Source organism: Canis lupus, chromosome 1 (assembly GCF_048164855.1).
Source record: "Canis lupus baileyi chromosome 1, mCanLup2.hap1, whole genome shotgun sequence".
In the NCBI taxonomy this organism is placed as follows: domain Eukaryota; kingdom Metazoa; phylum Chordata; class Mammalia; order Carnivora; family Canidae; genus Canis; species Canis lupus.
Genome location: NC_132838.1, coordinates 7757062 through 7784637, shown reverse-complemented (window position 1 = coordinate 7784637; position 27576 = coordinate 7757062). Strand labels below are relative to the sequence as shown.

Sequence of the window (27576 nt, the reverse complement as noted above, 5' to 3'; positions counted from 1 at the left end):
AGTGTAAAAAGTTCTGGAGACTCAGAGGACAAGAGATTGGTATTTCCAACTAATCTTTTCAAAGTCTGCACTAATACATAAACTGAATGAGGAAAATCTTCAGTCTTAAAGTTTTACAGAAAATGTATTTAAAGCTTGTAAAAGGGGCACTTGGGTGGCTCAGTTGGTTGAGCATCCAACTGTTGATTTTAACTCAGATTGTGATCTCATGGTTGTGAAATCAAGCCCCACACTGAGCTCCATGCTCAGCCTGGAGTCTGATTGAGATTCTTTCCCTCTCCCTCCTTCCTCTCTCTCTGTCCCTCACCCTCGTGCATGTGCTCTCTCTCTCTCTCTCTCTCCCTCAAATAAACAAATAAAATCTTTTTTAAAAGCTCATGAAAAGATACAAATATTTTATCAATAACAGCAAATTAACAATACTTGTATTGTCTCCACTGATTCTGGGTATATTGGGGCAAATAAGTGTTTCTAAATAAAATAGTAAATGTACAATTAATAATTATTTTATAATTCTTTGTAAAAACTATTGAATGTTTCCTAGAATATGAAGAAAAGTACTCTAATGACTAGGTAACAAATATTATGCAAATATAATGCTTTAAAATCTTTGTTTTTAATAATATTGAAACAATAGGGGTGCCTGGGTGGCTCAGTTGGTTAAAGATCTGCCTTTGGCTCAGATCATGATCCCAGGGTCCTGGGATTAAGCCCCACAATGGGCTCCTTGCTCAGTGGGAGTCTGCTTATCCCTCTCCCTCTGCTTTGCTCCCTGCTCATGCTCTCTGTCTCTCTCTCAAATAAAAAAATTAAAAAATAATAATATTGAAATAATAGCTAAATGATTCATCAGCAATCAGATATTACTAAACAGTTTTATATATAAACTAAGAAGAATTTAAAAATAAGGTTATATTGCTATGGATACTCCTATTCTAAGACACTTATTTACATAAATAATTTTCTAAACTTTCAGAACAATATATGAAATTAGAGAGAATTGATGCTGAGACCTATCTCATTCTTAGAGCAATTTAAAAAAGAGGCAAAACCCCTTCATCTATCTCATTGAGAAATGCATTTCTTTTTTTAAAAGATTTTATTTTTTGAGAGAGAGCATGAGCTGGGGGGTAGGTGGAGGGCAGAGGAAGAGGGAGAAAGAAACTCTCTGCTGAGCAGGGAGCCCAATGCGCTGCTCAGTCCCAGGACCCTGGGATTATCACCTGAGCTAAAGGCAGATGTTTAACCAAGTAAACCACCCAGACACCCCAAGAAATACATTTCAAATAAAAGTTATCCTTTATGTTTCATAATTAGCTAACCAAATTTATAATATATTTTGGGGGAGGATATTAAATGTATGTAGAAGTTGAAAGAGAAGATGGATTAACATAAAAGTCTGATTATTAAACATGGTATGTTAACAGACCATACCATGGGATGGTATGTGTGGTGTGTGTGTGTAAACATATAATGGATGGTGGCAGTGATCAAACTGCTGTTGTATAAGGAGGATCCAGCTAGATAAAGTTATAAGAATGTTGAATTATTTTCGTTTATATATGCCAATATTTATTATATTTAGCAATCATGTCATATGGGCATATCAACGATTTAAAATGAAAATTCAGGTTTCTAATAAAACTATTTAATGCCTTCTATCATTTTTCAAAAAATTAAATGTTAAGATAATTAAATAGGTTGAAATTGATAGCTCTAGATGATTGTTTGAGTTTCCCAGGCTCAGGTATTTCTGATTCAGTGTTATGTGAAAATTTTCTTTATAGTGATTCTAGAAAAAATAGTTGGTATAAATGAAATAACATTAAAAAAACTATTATGAACATTTACTAAAATGTGTATCTAAACTTTAAACACCTATGGAAGTTTGTTTCTAAAAGAAATGGCATGTGTTATGGCTGTATGGATATAGTGAGTCTCAGCCACCTGTCCAACCTGGGCTTTGAATTCTCACAGTAGACATTTATTCCTTTCTAGTCAAGTAACCTGGAACACACAAATTAAACTACCTCTTTAAAATGCCATTTTTTTCAAGATTTATTTATTTATTTTAGAGAGAGAGCATGAGAGAATACAAGTAGAGGAGGGGCAGAAGAAGAGGGAAAAAGAGAGAAAGAGAAGCAGACTCCCCAGTGAAAGTGGAACTCAATGCAGGCTTCATCTCATGACACTGAAATCATGACCTGAACTGAAATCAAGAGTTGGATGCTTAACCAACTGAGCCACTCAAGCACCCCCAATGCCAAATTTTTTTATTTATTAATAGATATACTTAATTTATCATATGTTTCAGCAAATCAATTAATTTATTAGGATAACCAAATTAATTTTAAATTATATAGTCTCAGTCTCTAATAGTAGAATTATAATAGGATCCCTACGAGATTGATTTGAAAATTCTAGCTAAATTATTCAGCTATAAATTTGGAGGAAACTCATAAATCTTTGTTTTTAATGAAATTATATATCATCTGCTCAATTTCAATTAAGTTAGAAAAGTTAAATAACAATATATGTGTGTTTAATCAGTACCTGAAAATTGGTTTTATTTCTCATACTGTTGAAATTCTAACTAGTGCCTATCATTCTGTTGGGAAAAAAAAAAAACCTCTAAAATATATACCATGGAGAGGAACTATAATATATTATTTAATTTTTCAGTAGGTATTTTGTAGAGAATACTCACTGATTAGTTTGTATTCAACTTAAATCTCACATTTCAGTTTTCAGATCATGTTGGGATTGTTGTCTCTAGTTTGAGTGCTGATAAGTGAAATGCATTTTTAAAATTTTTAGTTTAACAATGATCACTATTAGCCTTGGCAATAAAATTCAGATTCATAATTTATTATCTTCTGTTATAGGCATTGACATAGAGTGATAGCTTTTCATGTCAAATGGAAAGATAGTGATAACACTTTTCTTAAAAGAAGCAATGAAAATAACAATCCTTTGGTTAGGTAGCTGAAGGTCAAGATACCCAACTCCCAAATCTTGAGTTATATTACAAGATGTATGAATAATGTATTCTTGTAGAAAATATCCTTTTCTTCTTCACGCCACTTTTTTGCATGTAGCGCATCACAAAAGTATTGGATGGTTCTTAAATGAGCAAATTATCTTGTTGTCAAGCAACATTCTGAGTTTGAGTATTTGATAACATTATTGGTCACTTTTAGTTTTATTATATGATATTTTTGGTTTTTTTTTAAAGAAATAGTACTTAATATTCCTAGCCTAGAGGTTTTAATCTTTTTTTCTAGGCTTCAGTGCTTTTCCACAGTGCCATATATAGAACCTGAAAACATAATGTGTATTATGATGTTCTTGGCAGGAAATGGATGAATAATTTCCTGAAGGAGTAATTGAAGAGGGTGTTTAAAGGGATTATTTTAAGAGTTTGGATAGGAATAAGGGACACTGAAGGGTTACCTAAGGACTCAAGGACGAGTAACAGAAGAAAGCCCTGAATACACCTTGCTCTGAAGGAGCAAGGGCAAGAAGTACAGGGACTTCCAGGGGAGCTATTGTGGAGAGACAGGGACCACCAACTGGCCTTTGGTGGAAGAATAAGATCACTGCCCAAAGGGCCCTGAGCAGAGTAGATGAGATTTGAAATATCCACAATTCTCACTCCTCCTGATTTTGTAATCCCTTGCAATTTCCTCCCATTGACTGAAAAGCGATATATTAACATATATATTCTAGGGATAGGAAAAATAACATTTTTATTCAGTTTTTGCTGGAGAATACTTTTGCCAAGCTCTCCAACCGTCACCAAGACTCTGAATGAACATAAATTGCCCTAGACCATTTCCTAATAATTTTACTAAGACAGTGATGGTTATAATATGCTAAAATATTTTGAGATTGGCACTACTCATTTTAAATCTCCAGGAACCACAAAATAGCCGATTTCCTATAGATATAGAAAAAGTGATTCATTCTTTCCTTTGAATGTGCATTTCCTGTTTTTTGTATGTGTGTCAGAGATTAAATGCTCTTCCCAGTGTGTCTTAAACTCAAGAAACTTGCAAAATTTTGAAGTTGCTTATATAAGGACTTCCAAAAGCTTAAAAGTCTGGCAAAGAAACATTTCAAACCATTGAATTCTTAACATTTTACAGATTATTTTGCATAAAGTAAAATAATATCAAAGTAGGAGAATGTAATTCTGTAGGCAGAGATATATGGTCCCCAAGGCAATCCTGCTCATTCCAAATATTCTAAGTGATTTTGTGTTTGGAAAATGAAGAAAGCATTTCTTGCAGGTTTTAATCCACTTGAAATTGCTGAACTAAAGGAAAGGATGAAGGTCCAGCGGACAGTCCTTTTTTCACAAGTCAGTGTCATTTTAGGGGTAAAGTATTTTTGTTTGTTTTTGAACAAGAGTTTAAAATACTCTGTCACAGGTACTGAATACAACAATGTCAATTATAACAGCTCTAAAAAATGCACATTGTAAAAGTAGGTGAGTCATAAAATATGAAAACTGATGTAAATACAACGATTCTTTGCAGTTTGGAAAAATGTTATATGTACTCAATAGTCTTCCCTGTTTTCTAAACTTTTAAATTATTAAGTTCTGAGACAGTAGGTTGGCTAATATGCCAAGAGATCTGTGTTTTATGTGAGAATTCATTTCAACATTTAAAGGGACAGCAAATAAAGTCACAGTTTAAATGATACCTCTGTAAATCTATATAAACTCAGAATATTCCTGAGAAAGAGTGAACAAATGTTTGGTCATAACCAATTAACTTTTTTCAATGCAAGCTTTTTCTTCTATTTAATTTTAGTATAAGGAAATGTAAAGTATAGTTTATAAAACATAAAGAAGCCTTAAGTTCCAATGTTGAGAAAATAAAGGTGAAATTATTTAAAAGTATGAATTAATTCATTATTTGTTATAAAATAATTAACATATTAACAATTAAACATACACTTTAAGAAAATGTTATAGTCTCTTATACCATATTAATCTGTCAAACAAAAAAGAAATGTTCAATTTCTCTAGAGAATATTGCAATTCCAGAAAATATAATTGTATTAAAACAACCCCACTGTCTGAAAAATATCATTCCTTTGTGTCAATGCCATGCTGGAGTCATTTATAAACAATGAATGTTTCCACAGAGTATCAGCTTTTTTATTCTTCAAAATAAGTGACCTGTAAAGCTTTTGTTTTTGCAACTTATTTCCTAAAACCTTGTGAGTAACTGGGCATACCTTAGAAAGATTAAATTCAAGTAGCAGAAAGTCACAATCCTTTTCTTAGGTTCACATGACGTTAAACAGTGTAAAAAATGTATATGACTTGTCATGATGAACATAGGTCATTTACAGCTATTTCAATTTAAATAGATACAGATATATACACACACATGCTTACATGTATTATAACTAAAGTATATCGTATATGTTACAAATCATGGATATTACCTGTGGGAGTGCCTGTGTTCATACACACAGGCCTGTGGAGATGTAAACTCATTGGGATGGAGGAGAGAAAAAGAGAAAGACATCATTAAGGAAGAAATCCTGAGGAGGTTTATGAAAACCTCTTATTCATGAGGTATGATAGAAAGATACACATGAGGTCTTAATTTTGCAACCCCAGCCACTGACATTGAGCCCCCAAGAGGTTTTTCTGGGAGGTATAGGGAACGCTGGCAGAACAGGGGAACTAGAACAGATGTTTTTTGAAGCCAGGTACCACTGTGGATGCTTGGAATTGCACACTGGGAACGAGGGTGTTGGGGTATAGAGGGGGGCGGGTAATGAGATTTGTCTAAGTCAATTGTCTCTGAACTATTTCACTCAAGGGGCAAGAAGGCTGAGGTATTTACACACCAGCTTCCTGGAGTTACTGTTGGAGGATAGCTCTTGAGATGTGCTAAGTTTTCTGGTGTTGAGACCTACAGTCGCTGTGGCATACAGGTCATGATGGTCATAAAAATGCTAAGAATGGCAACTAGAAGTCTGTGGGACACGCTGCTAGGTCCAAGGGACAAGGAGGGGTCCTACAACATCTGCAGTCACTCACATGTCATTTATGTGTAGTCAAAAGTCAAGTATCTATGTTCATACATGCAACATTTACATGTAAATCATAAATACATTACAAATATATATTGTAAACATGATGGCAGCAAATATCACATCTAAATTAATTTTTTGGTATAATAGAACAAAACTTTCAAGAGAAAATGTGTTCGATGATGCTCTACATTATTTTTTAATCTGTATTTATTATTATTATTTTTTAGTCTATGATAGAGGCAGAGACACAAGCAGAGGGAGAAGCAGGCTCCATGCCGGGAGCCCGACGTGGGATTCGATCCCGGGTCTCTAGGATCTTGCCCTGGGCCAAAGGCAGGCACCAAGCCGCTGCGCCACCCAGGGATCCCTATGATGCTCTACATTATTAAATGATAACATAAAGAAGAACTGGGATTTATTGTGAAAATGAATACAGGGTCCTTTCCTCCTGCAGCATAGGATGTTCAGTGGAATTTCAGTGCACAAATATTCAATTTTAGAACCTTTATCACAAAAGGGCAAAATCCTTTTGGAAAATATATGCACATTTTCTCTTCACTTCTGAATATTATTAGTGAGCAATAAATAGTATTTTAAAGTTGTTCTCTTAAGGATAAAAAAAGTCATCAAATGCATAATTTACAAAATTGTACTCTCTCATCCTAAGCTTCATGGAAACCTAAGAGTGGTGAAATTAAAAGTAATAATAAAGAATTTTTCTACATTCCTTATATATTATATTTTTTATATCTACGTAAGAGAAAACAGAATGTTAATCTCTCTTGTGACAGACTTGTGAGAGGTATGCCTTAGTAATAAAGGATACAGAAAAAAAATGTCCATTTTTTCTTTCTGACTCATGTTCATTTTTCTAAGGAAAATTCTTTCTCAAAGTACGTCATTGTCTTATGAAGCCATTTAATTTAGTACCTTCCCAAGCCACTAATTTATAAATATTCATACATAAAGCACTTCCAGAATACATGTTTTTAGAAATTGAATTCTATAATCCTATTTGTTCTTGACAGTAATTCCTTGATTGAAGATGGACCATACTGAAAATACTAAATGTTAACACTTTTATATTCTATAGAGAAATCAGAATACACATATACACATATGTACACAATCCTTAAAAATATAGAAATTTAAATAATAGGCTGTGACTTTTAAAATCAAATACACTCCATAGGTCAAAACATTTCAGTTCAAATGCAGAAGTCAATTTTGAATTTAAAAAATCAAAGGAAGGGATGCTTGGGTAGCTCAGTATTTGAGTGTCTGCCTTCGGTTCAGGGCATGAACCCAGGGTCCCACAGGGATTCTCCTTCTGCCTATGTCTCTGCCTCTCTTTCTTTCATGAATAAATAAATAGAATCTTTAAAAAAATTAAAAATCAAAGGGAAAAACAAATGGGCAAGAGAAATAATTTGGGGGAGGGGCATGATCATGTATTATTTTTCTTTATTACCCAACATTTCTGCTATAACACAATAGTATTTTCATAAAAATTATTAAAATGGATATTAAGGATACCAAATATATACCACATATCATCAAACAAGTTTTAAACTAATGATAAAATTACACAAAACAGAAAACATTGTTTCTTATTATTTACTCATTTGGCTTGAAAGATTCTGCTTCTGAAACATAAGTACATGTTTTCATTACCACCAAATAAAGTTTCTTTCTTTCTTTCTTTCTTTCTTTCTTTCTTTCTTTCTTTCTTTCTTTCTTTCTTCCTTCCTTCCTTCCTTCCTTCCTTCCTTCCTTCCTTCCTTCCTTCCTTCTTTCTTTCTTTCTTTCTTTCTTTCTTTCTTTCTTTCTTTCTTTCTTTCTTTCTTTCTTTCTTTCTTTCTTTCTTTCTTTTTTTGTCTTCCCTGAGGTTTTTAGGGATTAAAAAAAGTTTAGTACTAATTGCCAGTGATTCTGGTTTCCATTTCCCCTCAGGCATAGCCACTGGGATGGTTGGTAGAATGACAGTACTGGTTTCTCTGGGTAGGAGTGAGCATTGATGGTGGAAGAAATTGACTAAATTATGAGAACACAAAGTGGAGAGAAAGTAGAGGATCTCAGCTAAAGAGAAACATTTTATTGTTATCATAGATCATCATTTTTGGTATTCTTATCTACTATTCTGTTCCTATTTCTCCCATCTACTACCTCCAATTCCTCCCATGATCTGTATGATCTACACTCCAGAGAAGGAGAGTAACACCCAGCTCCTGGGCAGACCCAGTTTTCTGTCCCTCGTGCTTGTGCACGTAGAGCTCCGCATCCAAGAAGTTTCTTTCTTCCTGTCGCTGTCTTTTCCTCCATCACATTGGCCAACTCCTACTTACCTCTCATCCTTCATGTGTGAACTTCAGCTTCATTTCCCCAAAAATTGTTCTCACAACAATTTGGCATTCCCCCCATTTACCATGTCTCACTTTGCTCTAATTTCTTATTCTAATTGTTTACATTTCCTGTGAGTGAGTAGTTACCACAAGACTAAGCCCAGTAAATGATGTGCCTATGGTTCAGCAGTTAATTTCAGGCTCACAGCATAACAAATGAGAAAGTCAGAAAGATACCTGTCTCTGAAGACGTCTCCCTATCAATTGAGTGACCAATTGAGCGTTGGGTGAAAAAATGAGTTACGAGGGAAACGAGAGATAAGAGAGAGAAAACCCAACTTGCCTGATGTCAAAGCCTCTAATTCTATATATATATATATATATGTATATATATATATATATAAATTAGGGGCACCTGGGTGGCTCAGTGGTTGAGCATCTGCCTATGTCTCTGCCTCTCTCTCTCTGTGTGTCTCATGAATAAATAAGTAAAATATTTAAAAAATAATTATAAAGAAAGAAAAAAGGGGGGAGAGGAAGGAAAGGAGGAAGGAAGAAAGGGTAGAAAGGACAGAGGCAGGGAGAGAGAGAGGGAAGTGAAGTTCGCAGTGATTAATTATACACTTTGGGGAAGACTTGAGAAACTGGGAACATATCACTGGTACCACTGATAACAAAATTGATCATATTTTTTCTGTCTGTGCCAGATATTTTTCTATGTATATACTATAAAGCTAAACATATATTGCCTATTATTTAACTAATGTGATTGATAATTTATGTTATCCTCAGGATAGGTCTGGAGAGAAGGAATTTGAGGACATATTGATTGATGCGAGGGACAGAGTAAGAGGGTTAAATCTCCAAATTTTGTTTTACTTGATTTTTGACTGATCAGAAATATTTGTAACAAATTTCTACCACTAAAAATACTATAATATAAGCAATATGCAAATAAAGCACCAGTAGTGGTTATATTACAAACCAATTGAAAGATAGGATGTAATGTTTATGCAAAATAGTGTGCAATTTAGCTTACTATTCCATTGTGCTGAACTGGGAAGTAAATGGCTAGCTCTTTCACATCCTCACTTAAATAATCTACTGCACCATACTGGGAGAAAAAATAAGAGCACCGTAGCTCTTTCTGGGTCTATTAGACTTTCTTTTTCATATCATAAAAATCTGAGGTGTGGAGAGTCATATAGGAGTTGGCCTGTTTTCTAATGTTGCAGGTGAGGCAATGGACATGTCCGGGAAGGGAAGTGAGTGGTCAAAGATTACATGCTTATCAGATGCTTTGCTACTACACAGAGCTATAACTCACTTAAAGTAAAAGTCAAGTAATATTTAATAGTGTGGATTATGAGAGCAGGGCATGTTTATCATGTGACTACAAAATTCTGCTCTATGCTTTTTCTGAGGAGGATTTCTTAGAATGCATGTACATTGTATCACACATCAGTAATAGATTAAAATTAAACCAATCAGAAAAGTACTAGCAATGATATTTATCTCTACCTTTCTATATTAAGGATGCTATAGGCTGTGGCAAATAACATCCACCACCACAATAAATCCAAGAAATTGTGTGTTTTCAGTGACCATATGTTTGAAATGAATTAACTTAATAAATGAGTTGAGCTAGTCTGTTCTACATCAAATTTTATTTTTCTAGTGATGGTCTACTGAGAGAAAAAATGTATTAATTTCCTCTGGTTGTAACAGAGTACCACAAATTTAGTGGCTTACAACAGCAGGAATTTATTCTTGTATAGCTCTGGAGGTTAAAATTCTGACAAGGTATCTCTGTGCTAAAATCAGAGTTTCAGCAGGGCTACATTTCTTCCGGATGCTCTAGGAGATAATACATTTCCTTGCCCTCTCCAACTTCTGGAAGCCTTATGCATTCCTTGGCTCTTGGCCCCTTGCTGTGTCTTTAAGCCAACAGTGTAGCATCTTCAAATGCCAATCTCTCTGACTGTGACCTCTGATTCCATAATCATGGTGCTTCCCTCTTATGGCATCTTGGTGATGACAGTAGGCCTCCCAGATATCCAGAATAATCCCCCAAAGTCAAGATCCTTAAAAATCACATCTGGAAGTCCCCTTTTCCAGGTCAGGTAACATACTTCAGGAACTCTTTTGAACTTCTTTTTGTCCATTACATGGACATCTTTTGAAAGAAGATATTTTTTACCTGCCACAGACTCTCTTGGTGCACATGGCGTCTTTTTAGGAGAAAAAGTAGAACAGACAGGTATTTCTAGGGTATGTTTAGTGTTTTCTGTTGAGAAGTCAATCCATTTGTCAATTACTAGTCTTGCTACAATTTGTTCTGCAGATTTCTATTTTTTTCCATGCATGTACATAAGAAATAATTTTCTTATTATATGTAAGATTAGGTACCATCAGAAGATAGTTATTTGAAATTTTGTGAAACTATTTCTTAACAGCATTTGGTTTCAAATGGCAGTTTGGTTTATTATTATTATTATTATTAATTATTATTATTATCATTGTTTCTAGGAATTCCAAGAAGAGATTTTTTTTCTCATTTCTCTTAAGGTACTAATTTTATCAGCAACTCATGAGCAAGATTTATTTTTGTCTCTCTCTCTCTCTATATATATATATATATATCAGAAATGAAGAGAGGTTGTGAACATATCCTGCTTAGATATATTGGATTACCTCTGAGGTGTCTTAGTTTAAATTGAAGTAATTAATTATAATACATGAATATTTATGAAGTTATTGCACCAAATACGACAACAAAACATGGTATTTTGTAATAATAGTTATATTGTTCTTCAGTGGAATGTAGCAACAATTTAATAAAATTGATGTGTATTATGAACTTGCTCTGCATATTGGAGTAGAGGTTCTATAGAAAACAAGGACCGCAGAATGGCCATAAGTGAATTGGGGAGACTAGAATTTTCAATAAAACTTTTCCTATACAGGGTATGGTGTCATATCAATCACATTTTTATTATATGTAACTTTACTGAAGCACAAATAATAGAGTTACTATTTGTGCACAATTTATGCGTGGAAATAGGGCATAATTTCTATGCTTAATAAGTTGTCTTACTGAATGACTTGGGCAGTGACATAAGATGCAAATCTCTCCCTTCTTATTAATTTTGAAGTATTCTTAATTGGGGCATGGTACTGGAAGAGAAGATTGTACATACTGTCCTTTGAATTCTAATGCGTTTTAGATGTATTAGACCTTGTGTGACCTGATGACCTTCTAATAGAACATTAAAATTTGTCTTATATATCATGAAATTGTTTAAAGGTGATTTTTATTATACACTTTTTTAGGTCATAATTTTAGTTGCAAAAATTCCTTAAATTTAAATTTATCTTTTTATAACAATGGACAGATAAATGTGACATCTGTGTATAAAATTTTGATAGCAATGTTCAAAGTACATCCACCCTCAGTTATGCTAATTTTAAATAACTCTAATCTATCAAGCCATTGTATGTGGTGAAGATTTATAAGAATGTTGAACTCAATTCAAATGTAGCAAAAATATGTAGGAATATATGAATCTAACACTGCACATCCTGAGGCAAGTTGCTATTTAATATACAGTATGTGTTGCTTGAGTATTATATTCAGGAAATTTAAAATGCAACAACATATAAAGATGTTGTTTTTCTTTAAGTGATCAAGGCTTAATTGAATAAGTCACTGTTTTTTAAAAGTCATTATTTTATGAGTCTAAATAAAAAATATTCAGTCTCATAAATCAAATGGAAATCTCAAGCACCCTTATATACACACAAACACACACCATAGACTCTGAAGGACTATCTGAGCTCTCATTAATTCTTGGAATGTGCAATAAATCTGGAGGAGCACAGTATCCATATATTTTGAAGATTAGAAGTAAGTAAATTCTACTAAGCAGATGGGAAGAGATTATAATCATAAAAACAAGAAACTTGTTTCATGTTAAGGACAAGATTACAGCAAATTAACCAGGCTATTTCTTTGTCTAGTCATCAAATTGTCACAACCAGATTCATTAAAAATATAACTACATTGATCATCAATAAATTTTTATCAATTCTACACTAATCTCTAATGGGGGAATTTGAGTATATATAACATACAGGGCTCAATAGAAACTATCCATAATGATACCTGTCTGGCAACTGGAAATATGGAGCAACAATTTAAAAATAAGGTCAGGATGTGGATAAAACTTTAGAGATATCCTTATAGAGGTGATATGATAAATTGCAGAGTTAAGTAAGATTACCAAAGGGATGAATATATACAGCAATAATTCCCAATATGTGGGGTGCATAATAAACACAAGAGTGCTTGTTAGAAAATGAGATTTTTTTTTTTTTTTTTGTTAAAGCTCCAGGTTTTCTGATTTGGTAGTTCTGGATCAGAGCTGGAGAATCTACAGGTGCATAAAATCCCCTTGGTTATTCTAAAGCAGATAATTATGGATAATGAGAAAATTGCCAGGAAGTTATGAAAAATAAAGACAGGTGGAACTTTCTAATGCATTTATATTGATAGATAAAGTCGAGGGGGGGGCAAAAGTAGAAGATATAGGTGGAAAAACAGAACAAAGCAAAACACAATAAACTTCTAAAATATGTTATGGAAAACTAGAGAATCTTAATGTCACAAAAACTAAGGAAGAAGAGTTATAGAAGGATTAGTTAAGGTTTTTTGATATTAAAGAAATTACAAAGAAAGTTTTGCAAATATATGGATTTGCAATGATGATCCATGATGACATCATTTTGTACAACATGATGAACAGAAGAGAATTATTAGAACTTACAGAATAAAAAAGCAATCAATATGGATGATTCTTTTAATATGTGATGACAAAGAGGGTAAAATTAGTTTTGGGAGATGTTATTTTTTTCATTGTTGTAATGTTGGGAGGAAAGATAGGATATTAGCTAAAGTAGGACCCAGTAAAAGAGGAAGAAGTGAAAATACGAGAAGAAATAATAAGTGCAGCTTTGGAGCAAAGGCAGAACCTAAAATGCTCAATTGCAGAGATTCTCTCTGGAAAACAGGAGTTACGTGTATATTTGTATACATGCATGCTGACATGTGTGTGTGTTACACGGGTGATGTGTATATATATATGTATTATTATATATATAAAACATATATGTATAATTTTATTTCACTGAAAAATCAGAATGAGTTAATTTGAAATAGATGGAAGAGTTGTAGAACACCACATGTTCAGTCCACTAGTGTGGACTAACTTATTAGGTTGTATTATTTTCTACTACTACAAAAAAAAAAAAAAAAGCAAATAAAGAAAAGAGGAAAAGAGTGTGCGTGGGAGGGCAGCATGTTTTCACAAATTCTGACATTTTGGAAGCAGGAAAACAAGAAGTAAAAGTGGTGGTCTACCCACAGTCAGGAACTGTAAAGACCGGAAAAGCAGAATGCTAAGAGGTGGGTTTTTTAAGCACATGAAATTCTGCACCATGAAACAGTCTGAGCAGAGTAGAGGAGGGAGGTGGACTCCATAGACAGGAGAGACAAGAGCAGTTGACAGACCACAGTCTGGTGAAAGTGAAGGACTGTGAGCATTGGATAAAGGGATAAAGGGGGAAGTTCTGATACAAGTAATAGTCTGCACTTAGTCTATAGTATGAAATGCCATTTATCTGACCTTTCAAAGAGTATGAAAAGTGGCAGAGGTGGAGGTTCCAGTTTCAGAGTTAAAAAAATAGTGATCTTAATGCTACAGCATCTAAAAAAAATAATCAAATACTATTTTTTTCATTCCTACATATGTTGATTTCTGACTAGGTGGGTATCTGTTTGATTTGTAATTCTTTCAGTAGATATGCTATGACTGCTTTTCAGAAATATTCCAATTTTTCTTTTGGGTATACATTTGCATAAAATAAATTGGAAACATTTTCTCTATTCTTTTTGTTGTCAAGGTTAGAGAATTTTGAACATTTTGCTCTTTATGCCTATCAAGCATTTGCTATATGAAAGTGCATAGTAAACACCATTTATCCATGATTGTAACATTACCACGTTTAAGAGAAATATGGACTTCTTTCAGAGAAGGCCATCAACACTCAATAGATTCGATATTACAAATGTGTGAAACAACTTCCAGATCTGTTTGTACGGACGTTCTTTTGTCTTTAGATGACTTTTCTTACAGAACATGATACAATGACAAGTATCAGTTATCTTACAAAATTTTTTAGTTTCCTGATCAAAATGCTATGCCTGACCTACTTAATACATATAGCATAAGAACTATATGTTCAGAACAGAAGATAAACTAAAGGCTTCATTTGTACATATGCCCTACATGTGCTAAAGTGATAGATTATATAAATTTTCCATTTGTCTTAGGTCCCAAGTTAATGGAACAAAAGTCTTTAAGCTCTCCTAACTCATCTTATTTCAAGTCATGATAGTAATATCACTTAAAGCTCAATAAAAAATATAAGCTAAGAATACAAAAGATATGTTTAAACCCTGCATTAAAAAATCTATAGCACTCTAGAGCACATAGGAAGTCATGCATTTTTATGCAGAAAATGTGCATATAAATACACATTATATATGTATTGTTATATACACTTATAATATGTATACATATATAAATGTGCATGGGATGTGATAAAATATGATATCAGATATACTGCATTTTTATTAAGTAGTAATACTTAATAAGTATTGATAGAGAAAATAAAAATATTTAGATATAGATATAGCTGAAACTCAGATGGATCTAGAGAATATTCTTATTCACATTCTAAAAGATCATCCACATCATGTTTTCAGTTAGTTGAGCTGAATTAAGAATAGCATACCCATAATCAAGGAAGCATTCCATGGGGTGGAGTTGAGATTTGTTTAGTTTTTGCTAAATCAATAATAAGCAGTGATTTAGCAAGTGATAAATCTTGATAATGAAATAAGAATCCATATAGGTAACAAGTAGCAAATAGTACCTTTTATTACAGAGTGAAGACATGCCTTAAATTGTTAAATTCTGGTATTTAAACAGTAATGTTTACTGTATCTTTTGCTGGAACTGGATTTATATTTGCTTTCAACGCCACAAAAAAAAAAAAAAAGTAGATCAATACTGGTAATAAATCTTTAAACGCTTTTTAACCTTACAAGTTCTTTATATGCTGAAGGATGATCAATAAGCTCGGCAGAAATACGGTATGTGATTCATCTTTTAAGATAGTGTTATTCTATGACATAATGCCAATAACTCTGAATGTAAATGCCAAGATCAATTTTGTTTCTGAAAAATTATTCAAACAGAGTGATATGAAATAATCACATTTTTAAAAATATACTAGATTAATTTTAATGAATATAATATTTAACTATTTTATCTGTGATTTTTTTAGAAAAAAATACAGTAACTTGAATCCACTACAATTTTCTTCTTTTGAGATATTAATAATTACCAGGTTGTATCTATAAAAGTGATATCAATTCAACTATGGATTTTTCACTTATATAGAATATGACAATTTATTTTTTAGTATTCTAATCCAATGAAAAGAAGACATTTATTTTTCAGCCTCAAGAAAAAACACAAAGACAATAAACCAAGACTTTTTGTATTTTTTCCCAAAGAACACATTTTATCTCATTTTGACAACTTTTTTAAAATTAATTTTTATAATTATATTTGATTATACTCATGTACATGAAATTCATAACAGAATCTCCCAGTCTATAGTTACTTTGAGGCAAATAACAATTTTATTTTATCTTATCTTCCTAATATAACAATAATTTGGATAATAGAGCTAAGATTTCATATGCACTTGTATTATTTCCCAATAGATAAGTTTTATACATTTTTTAAAATTCATAAAATTTTACAGCATAAAAATTGAATCTTAAAGTCTGCAAATGAAAACATTTAAGAGGTTGGAGGATCGCAGCACAGAATGCAGACTATGAGAAAATAATTTAATGTTTACATATATATTAAATTACCTCACTGAAGGGGGTGAGGAGGTTGTCGACCTAAGTAGCTTTAGAAATGAGTGGATTTTGTGACATTAAAGGTGAAAGGAATGGTACATTAGCACAGTACTCAAATAGATCATGATTTTTCCTGCAGGAGTATAAATTCTGAATCCATACACATGTGTACTGGAATTGAAAAGTAAATGAGTGACAGAAGATGAAAGTCAGTGGTCTCATGTTTTTGGTTTAGTTTGGTTTCTATAGGAAGTTATTTCCTTTATTATCCAAATGTTTCTTAGTTGAAAGAGGTTACAGACAACCAAAGGGAATACAGAATAACACATAGTATAAGATTAGATGCGATGGCATCAGTATGAATTTGTGTTACTTAATATAGTTGAAAATAGTATGTGTGGTACAGAGCATGATCCCAGATCCATTCCACTAATAACTACTACTAAAAATGAAACAGAATAACATAGTTGACAAAAATATGTGGGAAAAACACCCATTGGTATGAACAGAAGAGAATCCCAGCATAGCAGGCAAGTAAACAGAACACACACGTGACTTTTTGAAAAAATTATGGTGCAAGTATAAAAAAGAAGAAACAAATGTATAAGGATGTATTTGAAAAACAAAACAAAAAAACGGCTACCTATGAATGAAAATAAGGAAAAATATTTCTTTACTATTTTCAAAAGAATGAAAAGGCCCTCCCCAACAATGCACAGGTTGATAGCTCTAGACTTACTCACTGGGTCCAGACATAGTCAGATAACAGGGGTAGGAAAACATTACTTCAATATGTAACTCTAGACTTCTGAGAGACTTGTCAAAATAAAGGATTTAATAAAAAAAAGTAAAAACTGGGGAAGGATTAAGAGCTCGTAGTACTTACAATTAGTTTAAATCGTTCTGCTAGCTTAAATATACCATAGTGCCAAGGCTAAAATATTCTTGAAAAAGTAAATTAAAAATGATGTAAAATACTTTTATTATATAATTCTGTTCTCTTAATTGATGTGATTCTTATTCTTTTAGCATTGATGTAATAAATAGGGGGGAAAAAGTGTGTTGCCTTTCTTAGTTTATACAGTAGAAGCTAATAGGTTCTTTTAGTACTCATGATAAAAGAGATAAATTGATCTCTTTTATATCATATTTTTATCATCGAACTACATGAATTTATGTACATGTGTATATATCTAGGAAAACATCTATAAACATATTGCCTTAATAGTGTTATTTCTAGGTTGTAAGATCTCAGTAAATGCTTATTTATTGAATTATTCTAATTTGTTTTTCAAATTGTTATGATACAAATGTATGGCTTATCTAATTAAAAAGTAAAATATATGTTCCCGAATGTGAGATAGCTCTTGAATTCTACATAGTTACTTTGAATAGTTCTATAATATGCATCCACAGTACCATAGTAGAATCATAGTGACTGAATCTCTCAGTTTTTATCTAAAATGGACTTCTAAACCAAATTATATGAGAAGAAGTATTTTTTGACATGGCCCAGTGGTCCATATCAACTTAATAACTTTTTTTCTGCAATCATGATTTCAATCTTTTGAAGAAATTGCTAGTTTTGTATGGCCACATAAACAGAGATGCTCAATTCTCAAAATGCCCAATTAAAATGTAGTCAGTTTCAGGATAGCATATAATATATTCAGTAATCCTTACACGAAATATTTTATGAAGATCTATGCTTACGTCAAAGTTCCCTTGAAAATAAAACGTGACCTTATTTTAAGATCCCTAGATGCAGTCTTAATCTGAGTATGTTTCTATGTATATTTTATCGGCAATGAAGTATACCATAATATGAAGATTTCATAGCAATTATGAGAAAAACCCATTGTTACATATGGAATGTCGACATATATCTGATCATTACAGTTTCAAATCATTTAGCTAGATAGCTGGAAAGTTGAATATTATATTACCTCTAAATAAAGGTCTATAGATATATACCAAACAGCAAGTTTCCAAATGAGCACAGACTGAAGATTGAAAAATCAATAAAATATCCTTGTTACAATGTGGCAAGTACTTATTGATTTTAGACATTGCTATTTTTTTCCTGGAGCTTCATGCTTTCTATATTTTTCACTTTTATATGATGCTGTACCAGCTAGATGTCACCGGTTATCTCAGATTAAGTAATGTTCTTTTGCTTTTCCTTTTCTTTAATGTTTCGGTGATACTTTAATTAATGTATTTTTAGGCAACATTTAGTCTTCCAAAATAAAACCAAAAATCAGATAAAATGTTAATATGGACCTAATTTACCTATCACAATTTTACTTTTATATAAGTTTTATATAAAATTGAGTTCTAGTTCCTCCCCTTTCTTAGGAAGAAAGGGAAAAATTTGCACATTCCTAAGGAACTCTTTAGGGACCTTACAGTTCTCCTTCCTTACATGGAAATAGATTTTCTACTCTCATGGAAGTTACAGAATGGTGTAGAAACTTAAGCAACATATAAATATCCCAAAAAATACATGCTGTGGTGATTGCCAAAAATACGGAAACTATAACATATAATGGATTTAAATTAAAGGAAGACTTTCAATCCCATATTAAAATATTTTTTATATTATTTCAGAGTGATAATACACTGGAATGATTTTCTAATATATTTGTGGCATGCCTCCATCATTCGTTAGTCTTTAAAAGCTTGGTTATTTATCCTGAGAGATATTAACGAATGTTAATATCACCTGTATCACCTGTACATATGGTAGGCATTCTCTTAAGATCCATTACTGTAAGTGCTCTATATATGAACCACCTTTAAGGTTCTTCTTGCCACCCATACTACTCTGAATTTTTCCTGTCTTACGAGCTGGGCATGCTTGACTTTGCATAATGAGGATTTAAGAAGATGTGACCTCATTGTGTATTCATTATTACATTTTTGGATAGTCTGATTTTGACCAAAATTTTATCTCTGTTGTAAAAAGCTGCCTTGCTCCCAAAATCCTGAGTGCATTTTATGTATTTTTAGGATTAGGGACATGCACTTTCATAGCAAGGTCTATCCCTCCATCCTTCTATGCAACTTGATACCCGTCTCTGCTATTGCCCCTTCACTTCCATGAAAACTCTAACAGAAATACATGTTGGTCTTGATTGCTGTGGGTGTTATGGCAAATTAAAATTCCTTTTAGCTTCATGCTTATATTTCTTCACTCACTCCACCCCACTGTAATTCTTTCTTCTTTCTTTCTTTCTTTCTTTCTTTCTTTCTTTCTTTCTTTCTTTCTTTCTTTCTTCTTTCTTTCTTTCTTTCTCTTTCTTTCTTTCTTTCTTTCTTTCTTTCTTTCTTTCTTTCTTTCTTTTTCTCTTTCTTTCTTTCTCTCTTTCTTTCTTTCTTTCTTTCTTCTTCTTTCTTTTCTTTTTCTTTCTTTCTTTTCTTTTTTATTTCTTTCTCTTTCCTTCTCCTTCCTTCCTTCCTTCCTTCCTTCCTTCCTTCCTTCCTTCCTCCCACACTTCCTCACTTTTCTCTTCTCCTCTCCTCTCCTCTACTCTTCTCTTCTCTCTCTCTCTTCTTCTCTCTTCCCTTCCATTCCCTCTCTCTCCTCTCTTCTCCTCTCCTCTCCTCCTTTCTTTTCTTTTCTTTTCTTTTCTTTTCTTTTCTTTTCTTTTTTTTTTCTTTTCTTTTCTTTTCTTTTTTTCTTTTCTTTTCTTTTCTTTTCTTTTTTCTTTTCTTTTCTTCTTTTCTTTTCTTTTCTTTTCTTTTCTTTTCTTTTCTTTTCTTCTTTTCTTTTCTTTCTTTTCTTTTCTTTTTTTCTCTTTTCTTTCCTTTTTCTTTTCTTTTGCTTCCACATGCAGGACCCTGACATCAAGAGTCATATATTCTACTGATTGAGCCAGCCAGGTGCCCTCCCTTTTAAACACGTTTTCCTCTTGAGTACTTTGTATTTATAGACCAGACTTTCTTTACAACGTTTTTGTTGTTGTTGCTATTATTTTCTTTCTTTTTTTTTTTTTTTTTTTGCTTTGAGTAAGGTGATTTTAGTTGGACTGCTTTTGAATTCAAGTATGAAAAAAATAATTTCTTAACTAATTGGATAATATATTACTATACACCTGCAGGAGAACAGAATTAGTTACCTGATCATTTGCATAGCTCAGTGATATCATTAGGAATCACACTATTTTTCAATCCATCAGTTATGCTGTTCTATTTTGGCAATGTATTTAGCCTAAATTCCCACAAGATAGAAACATAGCTGTAGTGGCTCATGGCACCATATCTGACATAGTGAAATCCAGAAGAAAATAAGCCATGTCTCATTCTCATCTCAATAATTGTAAACCCAATTAAATTCCCATAAACATCAGCACACTTTTCTCACTTTCCATAAATTATCTCAGGTGCCCTTGACCTTAACAAATTACTATCTAGAGTAGTGCCAGCACCAGTTAGGCCAACCAATATTTAACCTCTGGGGATTGAGCCCAGTCTGCACCCCTCAAGTACAAGGTTTCATAGAGAAAGGTCAATACCTGAACACATATCTGATCTATTAAGGAGAGGAATGAAGGAGAATGGGGCTCGAAGTGGGGTTTGAACTTGGGTTTCAAACATAAATAGAATAGACTAGTAATATCTAGGCCAGAGGATTTTTTCTTAAGGAAAAAAAAGATTTTATTTATTCATGAGAGACACAGAGAGAGAGAGAGAGAGAGAGAGAGAGAGGCAGAGACATACACAGAGGGAGAAGCAGGTTCCCTGCAGGGAGTCTCAATGGGACTTGATCCCAGATCCCAGGATCATGCCCTGAGTGAAAGGCAGATGCTCAACCATTGAGCCACCTAGGCATTCCAGGGCAGAGGATGCTAAATATCCACTCATATTATTTTTTCTAATACAGTTTCTGCTTTTTGAAAAGGCCATTTACTCTTCTGCAATGTGAGAAAACTGTCATCCTACTACTGCATTTAGCTCCAATTTCAGGAATTCCTTTATTTTTTTTTTTTCTAATTTCAGGAACTCTTTATATGCAAGTCTTCCTTCTTTATATCTTGATAAATGTATTTATTGCATGTAGCTAAAAGATACGTTAAGCAATGTAGAGAAGAAGAAAGGGAATGGGAAAACTATGAAAGTAAAGAAGTTGTAAAAATAGTCATTTAAAAATAATTTCTCAGGCAGCCCCACTGGCCCAGTTGTTTAGTGCTGCCTTTGGCCCAAGGCATGATCCTGGAGACCCGGGATCAAGTCCCACGTCGGGCTCCCTGCATGGGGCCGGCTTTTCCCTCTGCCTGTGTCTCTACCTCTCTCTCTCTCTCTCTCTCTCTCTCTCTGTGTGTCTCTCATGAATAAATAAATAAAATATTTGGGGAAAAAAAGGAAGAAAAAAAATCCTAAATAAATAAATAAAATTTCTCACTGTATGTAACTTTTGCAATGGATTTTACAGCTCTTCTCCTCAAGAGTTGGAGTTTATTTTCCTAGTCCTCAAATGTAGGCTGCTCTTATAATTTGCTTTGGTCAAAAGAATGTGGCTGATTTTTCATCATTCACATCCAAACCTAGACCTCAAGGGGTATGCACACTTCTGTTCTATCTACTTAAAGCCCAGATAAACCATATGGAAAATGAAAGATCATAAGAAAGAGAATCCAGTGGATCTAACTGACACGATACTAGAACCATGTCTAATATATGAGAGAGTACACCCTGGAACAGGGGTAAGCTAATTATAGCCCACTGGGTCAAATTCTGCTCACAATCTGTTTTTGTATAACCCTAAAGCTCAGAATGTTTTTTGAGATGTCTTACTCTTTTGCATATATATTTTTTTTACGTGGGACGCACACAGGGATCACACAAGGAAAACACTTCCCCAAAGCCATTGACTGGGTTAATGAAAGGAGTTGACTTCTATGAGTTTCTGCAACTAGTGAGGTTCAAAGACTGGAGTTTTAAAGGTTGTGAGCATGGCTGGGATAAAGCCATAAGAGTGCAGTCCTACTCCTGGAAAAAAGGCAGGCAAGCAACCCTGGGGCAGACAGCACAATCTGAGGATCACCTAAGGCACATGGTGAGAGACCATTCACTCTTTGTGGAGCACATCTGTGAGAGGTGGCATCACAGAGATGCATCTCTGGGGACAGAAGAGTAGGGAGGCACTATTTCCCTCTCCCACTCTCAGCATAGATGCAGAAATACCTGCTGAGGACAGCTAGCCCAAATACTGGCTGCCTAGCCTGCTTGTGCCAAATCTCACACCCTGGCATTCTGGTGTGATGCCCTCCTCATTCAAAACTGCAACTGTCTGAGCCTGGCAAGACCCTCCCCCAGAAGACTAGAGTAGCTCCCCAACACAGCATATCCCTAAATTTGGGAGTTTTCAAAGTCAGCAGGCTTGGCTGGGATAGAGCCCAAAGTGCACTGTGCTGCTCCTGGCAGGCAGACAGCCTTGAGACAGTTTGAAAATTTGTGATTTAAAAAATGCTTCTGACGCATGAGGGGAAATTTTTCGTGCTTTCGGGAGAGCAGCGGGCAGGGAGATTCCTCTTCAGGACAAAGGAGATGGCTGGAGCCAATTCCCTCTCCTGCCCCTCAGCATAAACCAGTTTTAATAAACAACATGGTGCTGACACTGGCTGTCTAGTATGCTTACACCAAGCCCCCCCACACACACGCACTCTACCTTACCAGTGTGGCAGGCCCCTTCCCCAAAAGACCATCAGACACCCCCACATACACCACATCTCCAAATTTGAGAGTTCTGCAAGGCTTCGGTTCCAGTTCATTTAACATGCAGACCAGAGCAAGCCTAGTTGAAACTGAACATAGTTTTGCCAAGGTCCAAACACTTCCCACTTTAGACAAGGAGAGCCTCTGCAGATAACTAGCCCGAAGGATAGAACAGCCGAGTCACAGCAGCAAAATGTGTGCAGCACATACTAAAGGCACTCCCTGAAGTGCCAGGCCCTGGACACTATCTGAGTTCTTCATAAAGCCATTAATCTCAGGAGCAGGAAATACAACAGGCTTTTCTGAAACTCAGAGGAAGACAGAGACTTAGATAAAATGCCAAGATGTAGAAATTCATCCCAAAGGAAAGAACAAGTTCACAGTCAGTGGTCTAATTGAAACAGTAATATGCCTGATGGAGAATTTAAAGCAGCAATCATAAGGATACTTGCTGGCTTTGAGAATATAAAGCAATGATCATAAGGGCCTTAAGAAAAGAATGGAAGACTTCAAAGAGGTCCTTACAAAGAGATAATAAAGAAGTTTAAAAAGTCAGAAATGAAAAATGCAATAACTAAGATTCAAAGCAGATTAGATATAATAACCACAAGGATGGAATAAACAGAAGCATGAATAAGTGATATACAAGATGAAATAATGGAAGATACTAAAGCTGAACAAAAGAGAGAAAGAAGAATTATAGATAATGAGAGTAGACTTAGAGAACTCAGCAATTCCATCAAAAGTAATAACATTCATATCATAGGAGTCTCAGAAGAAAAAGAGGGAGAAAGGGAAGTAGAAAATTAATTTGAGGAAATAATAGTAGAAAGCTTCCATAATCTAGGGAGAGAAACAGACATTCAAATCCAGGAGGCACAGAGAGCTCTCATAAAAATCAACAAAAGCAGACCAATACCAAAAAATTCATTGTAATTAAATTTGCCAAATGCACTGATAAAGAAAAAATATATATATTAAAAACAAGACAAAGGAAGTCATTAACTTACAAAGGGAAACTAATAAAGTTAGCTGGAGATTTCTCAGCAGAAACTTGGCAAGCCAGAAGAAAGTGGCATGATATGTTCAACATGTTGAATGAGAAAAATCTGCAACCAAAAATATTCTATCCAGCAAGACTATCATTCAGAATAGAAGGACGGGTAAAGAGTTTCCCACACAAACAAAAACTACTAAGGTAGTTCATGACCACTAAACTAGCCTTGCAGGAAATATTAAAGGAGACTGAGTGGAAAGGAAAGACCAAAAGGGACAAAGACTAGAAAGGAACAGAGGAAAAAAAAAAAAAAAAAAAGAAAGGAACAGAGAAAATCTTCAAAAGCAACAACAAAACAAGTAATAAAATGATAAAATGGCACCTGAGTGGCTCTTTCAGTTGAGGATCTGACTCTTGATTTCAGCTCAGGTCATAATCTCAGATTGTGAGATCATGCCTTGTGTCATGCTCTGTGTCCCTTGTCTCCTTATGGAGTCTCTTTGTCCTTCTCCCTCTGCTCCTCTCTCTGCTCATGTTCTCTCTCTCAAATAAATAAAATCTTTTTTAAAAATGACAATAAGTACCTATTTATCAATAATTACACTGAATGTAATTGGACTAAATGCTCCAATCAAAAGACATACGGTGTCAGAATGGATGAAAAACAAGACCCATCTATATGCTGCCTATAAGAGATTCATTTTAGAGCTAAACACACCTGCAGATTGAAAATGAGAAGATAGAGAAACACTTATCAGGCAAATGGACATTAAGAGAGCTGGTGGGGCACCTCATGGCTCAGTGGTTGACCATCTACCTTTGACTCAGGTCATGTTTCCAGGGTCCTGGGACAGAGTCCTACATCAGGGTCCCAGTGGGGAGCCTGCTTCTCCCTCTGCCCTTTTCTCTGCCTCTCTGTGTGTCTCTCATGAATGAATGAAAGAATGAATGAATAAATAGATAAATAAATAAATAAATAAATAAAATCTTTTTAAAAAATCTGGAGTAGCAATACCTATATCAGACAAACTAGATTTTTAGCTAAAGACTCTAACAAGATGAAGAATAGTACTATATCATAATAAAGGGTACTATCTAACAAGAATATCTAGTAAATGTAAATATACTCCCAACATAGGAGTACCTAAATATATCAAACAATTAATAACAGACATAAAGTAACTCATTGATACTAATACAGTAGTAGTAGGGGACTTTAACGCCCCACTTAAATCATTTAGACTTTAACGCTCCACAGCACACCCCCTCTTAGATAGATTGTCTAGCAGAAACCAAAAAGGAAACACTGACTTTGTATGACACTCTGGAACAAATGAACTTAACAGATGTATTCAGAACATTTCATCCTAAACCAGCAGAATACACATTTTTTCTTTTCAAGTGCACATGGGATATTCTCCAGAATAGGTCACATACTCGGTCACAAATCAGGCCTCAACAACAACAAAAAAGACTGAGATCATACCATGCATATTTTCTGACCACAATATTGCGAAACTTGAAGTCAGTCATGAAAAAATTCTTGGAAAGATCACAAATACATGAAGACTAAAGAACATATTACTAAAGAATGAATGGGTCAACCAGGAAATCAAAGAAGAAAAAAAAAACAGCATAAAAACAAAAGAAAATGAAAACACAATGCTCCAAAACCCTCGGGATGCACCAAAAGCAGTAATAAGAGGAAGTATATAGCAATTTAGGCCTACCTCAAGGCCTGTAAAAAATCATATAAACAACCTAACCTTATACCTAAAGGAATAGAAAAAGAACAACAAAAAAGCCTAAAGCCAGCAGAAAAAGGCAAATAGTAAATATTAGAGCAGAAATAAATGATATAAAATCTAAAAACAAACAAACAAACAAAAAAAACAATAGAACAGATCAATGAAATCAGGAGCTGGTTCTCTGAAAAAATGAATAAAATTGATAACCCTCTAGTCAAAGGTATCAAAAAGAAAAGAGAAAAGATATAAATAAATAAAATCACCAATGAGAGGGGAGAAATAACAACTAACACCACAGAAATACAATAATTATAAGAGAATATTATGAAAAACTATATGCCAAATAATTGAACCTGGAATACATGGATAATTCCTAGAAACATATAAACTACCAAAACTGAAACAGGAAGCAATAGAAGACATGAACAGTTGAATAACCAGCAAAGAAATTGAATTAATAATAAAAAATATCCCGACAAACAAGAATCCAAAGGTAGGTGGCTTCACAGGAGAATTCTAGCAAACATTTAAAGAACAATTAATACCTATTTTTCTCAAACCTATTCCAAGAAAACAGAAATGGAAGTAAAACTTCCAAATTAATTCTATGCAGCCAGCATTACCCTGATACCAAAACCAGACAAACACCCTACTAACAAAGAGAGCTACAGGCCAATATCCCTGATGAACATGGAAGCAAAACTTCTCAGTAAAATACTAGCAAATCTAAGCCAACAACAGTACATTAAAAGAATCATTCATCACAATCAAGTGGGATTTTTTCCTGGGTTGCAAGGATGGTTCAATATTCACAAATCAATCAATATGATATACCTATACCATATTAATAAAAGAAGGGATAAGAACCATGCGATCCGGTAAATAGATGCAGGAAAAGCATTTGATAAATTACAACATCCATTCATGATAAAAACCCTCAACAAAGGAGTGTTGGAGGGAACATAATAAATGCCATTTATGAAAGACCCACAGCTAATCTCATCTTCAATGAGGAAACACTGAAAGCTTTTCCTATAGTAAGGGAAAAGACAGGGATGTGAATTTTCAATGCTGATGTTCAACAAAGTACTAGAAGTCCTAGCTCACCAATAAGACAGCAAAAAGAAATAAAGGCATCCATATCTGCAAGGAAGAAGTCAAACTTTTGTTATTTGCAGATGACAGGATACACTATGTAAAAAACCCAGAAGACTCCAAAAAATTAGTGGAACGTGAATGCAGTAAAGTTGCAGGATATAAAAGCAATGTATAGAAATCTGTTGCATTTCTATACACCAATAATGAAGCAACAGAAAAAGAAATCAAGCAATTGATTTCATTTACAATTGCACCAAGAACCATAAGATAACCTAGGAATAAACCTAACCAAAGAGGCAAAAAATCTGTACTCTGAAAATATAGAACAACTATGAAAGAAATTGAAGGTGACATAAAGAAATGGAAAATTTTTATTTTATGTTCATGGATTGGAAGAATGAATATTGTTAAAATATCTATGCTACCTAGAGCAATCTACACATTTAATACAATCCCTATCAAAATAACACCAGCATTTTTACAGAGCTAAAACAAACAATTCTAAAATTGTTTAAGACCCCAAATAGCCAAAACAATCTCAAGAAAAAAATAAAGAGAAAGAAAAAGAAAGAAAGAAAGAAAGAAAGAAAGAAAGAAAGAAAGAAAGAAAGA

The 27576-nt window shown here is 33.8% G+C and overlaps 1 long non-coding RNA gene across 3 annotated transcripts in view; it reads right to left on the bottom strand.

Moving 5' to 3' along the window:
- LOC140611071 (uncharacterized) overlaps positions 1 to 24540 on the bottom strand; it is a 42738-nt gene extending 18198 nt beyond the window's left edge. For 2 of the 3 annotated variants that reach the window (XR_012012448.1, XR_012012436.1), the window contains exon 1: positions 24501 to 24540. This is a non-coding gene — a long non-coding RNA (uncharacterized lncRNA). Of the gene's footprint in view, positions 1 to 5463; positions 6035 to 24500 lie in introns of those variants that run through there. The other variant, XR_012012465.1, reaches the window with a different exon arrangement.
- Positions 24541 to 27576: the final 3036 nt, after the last annotated feature.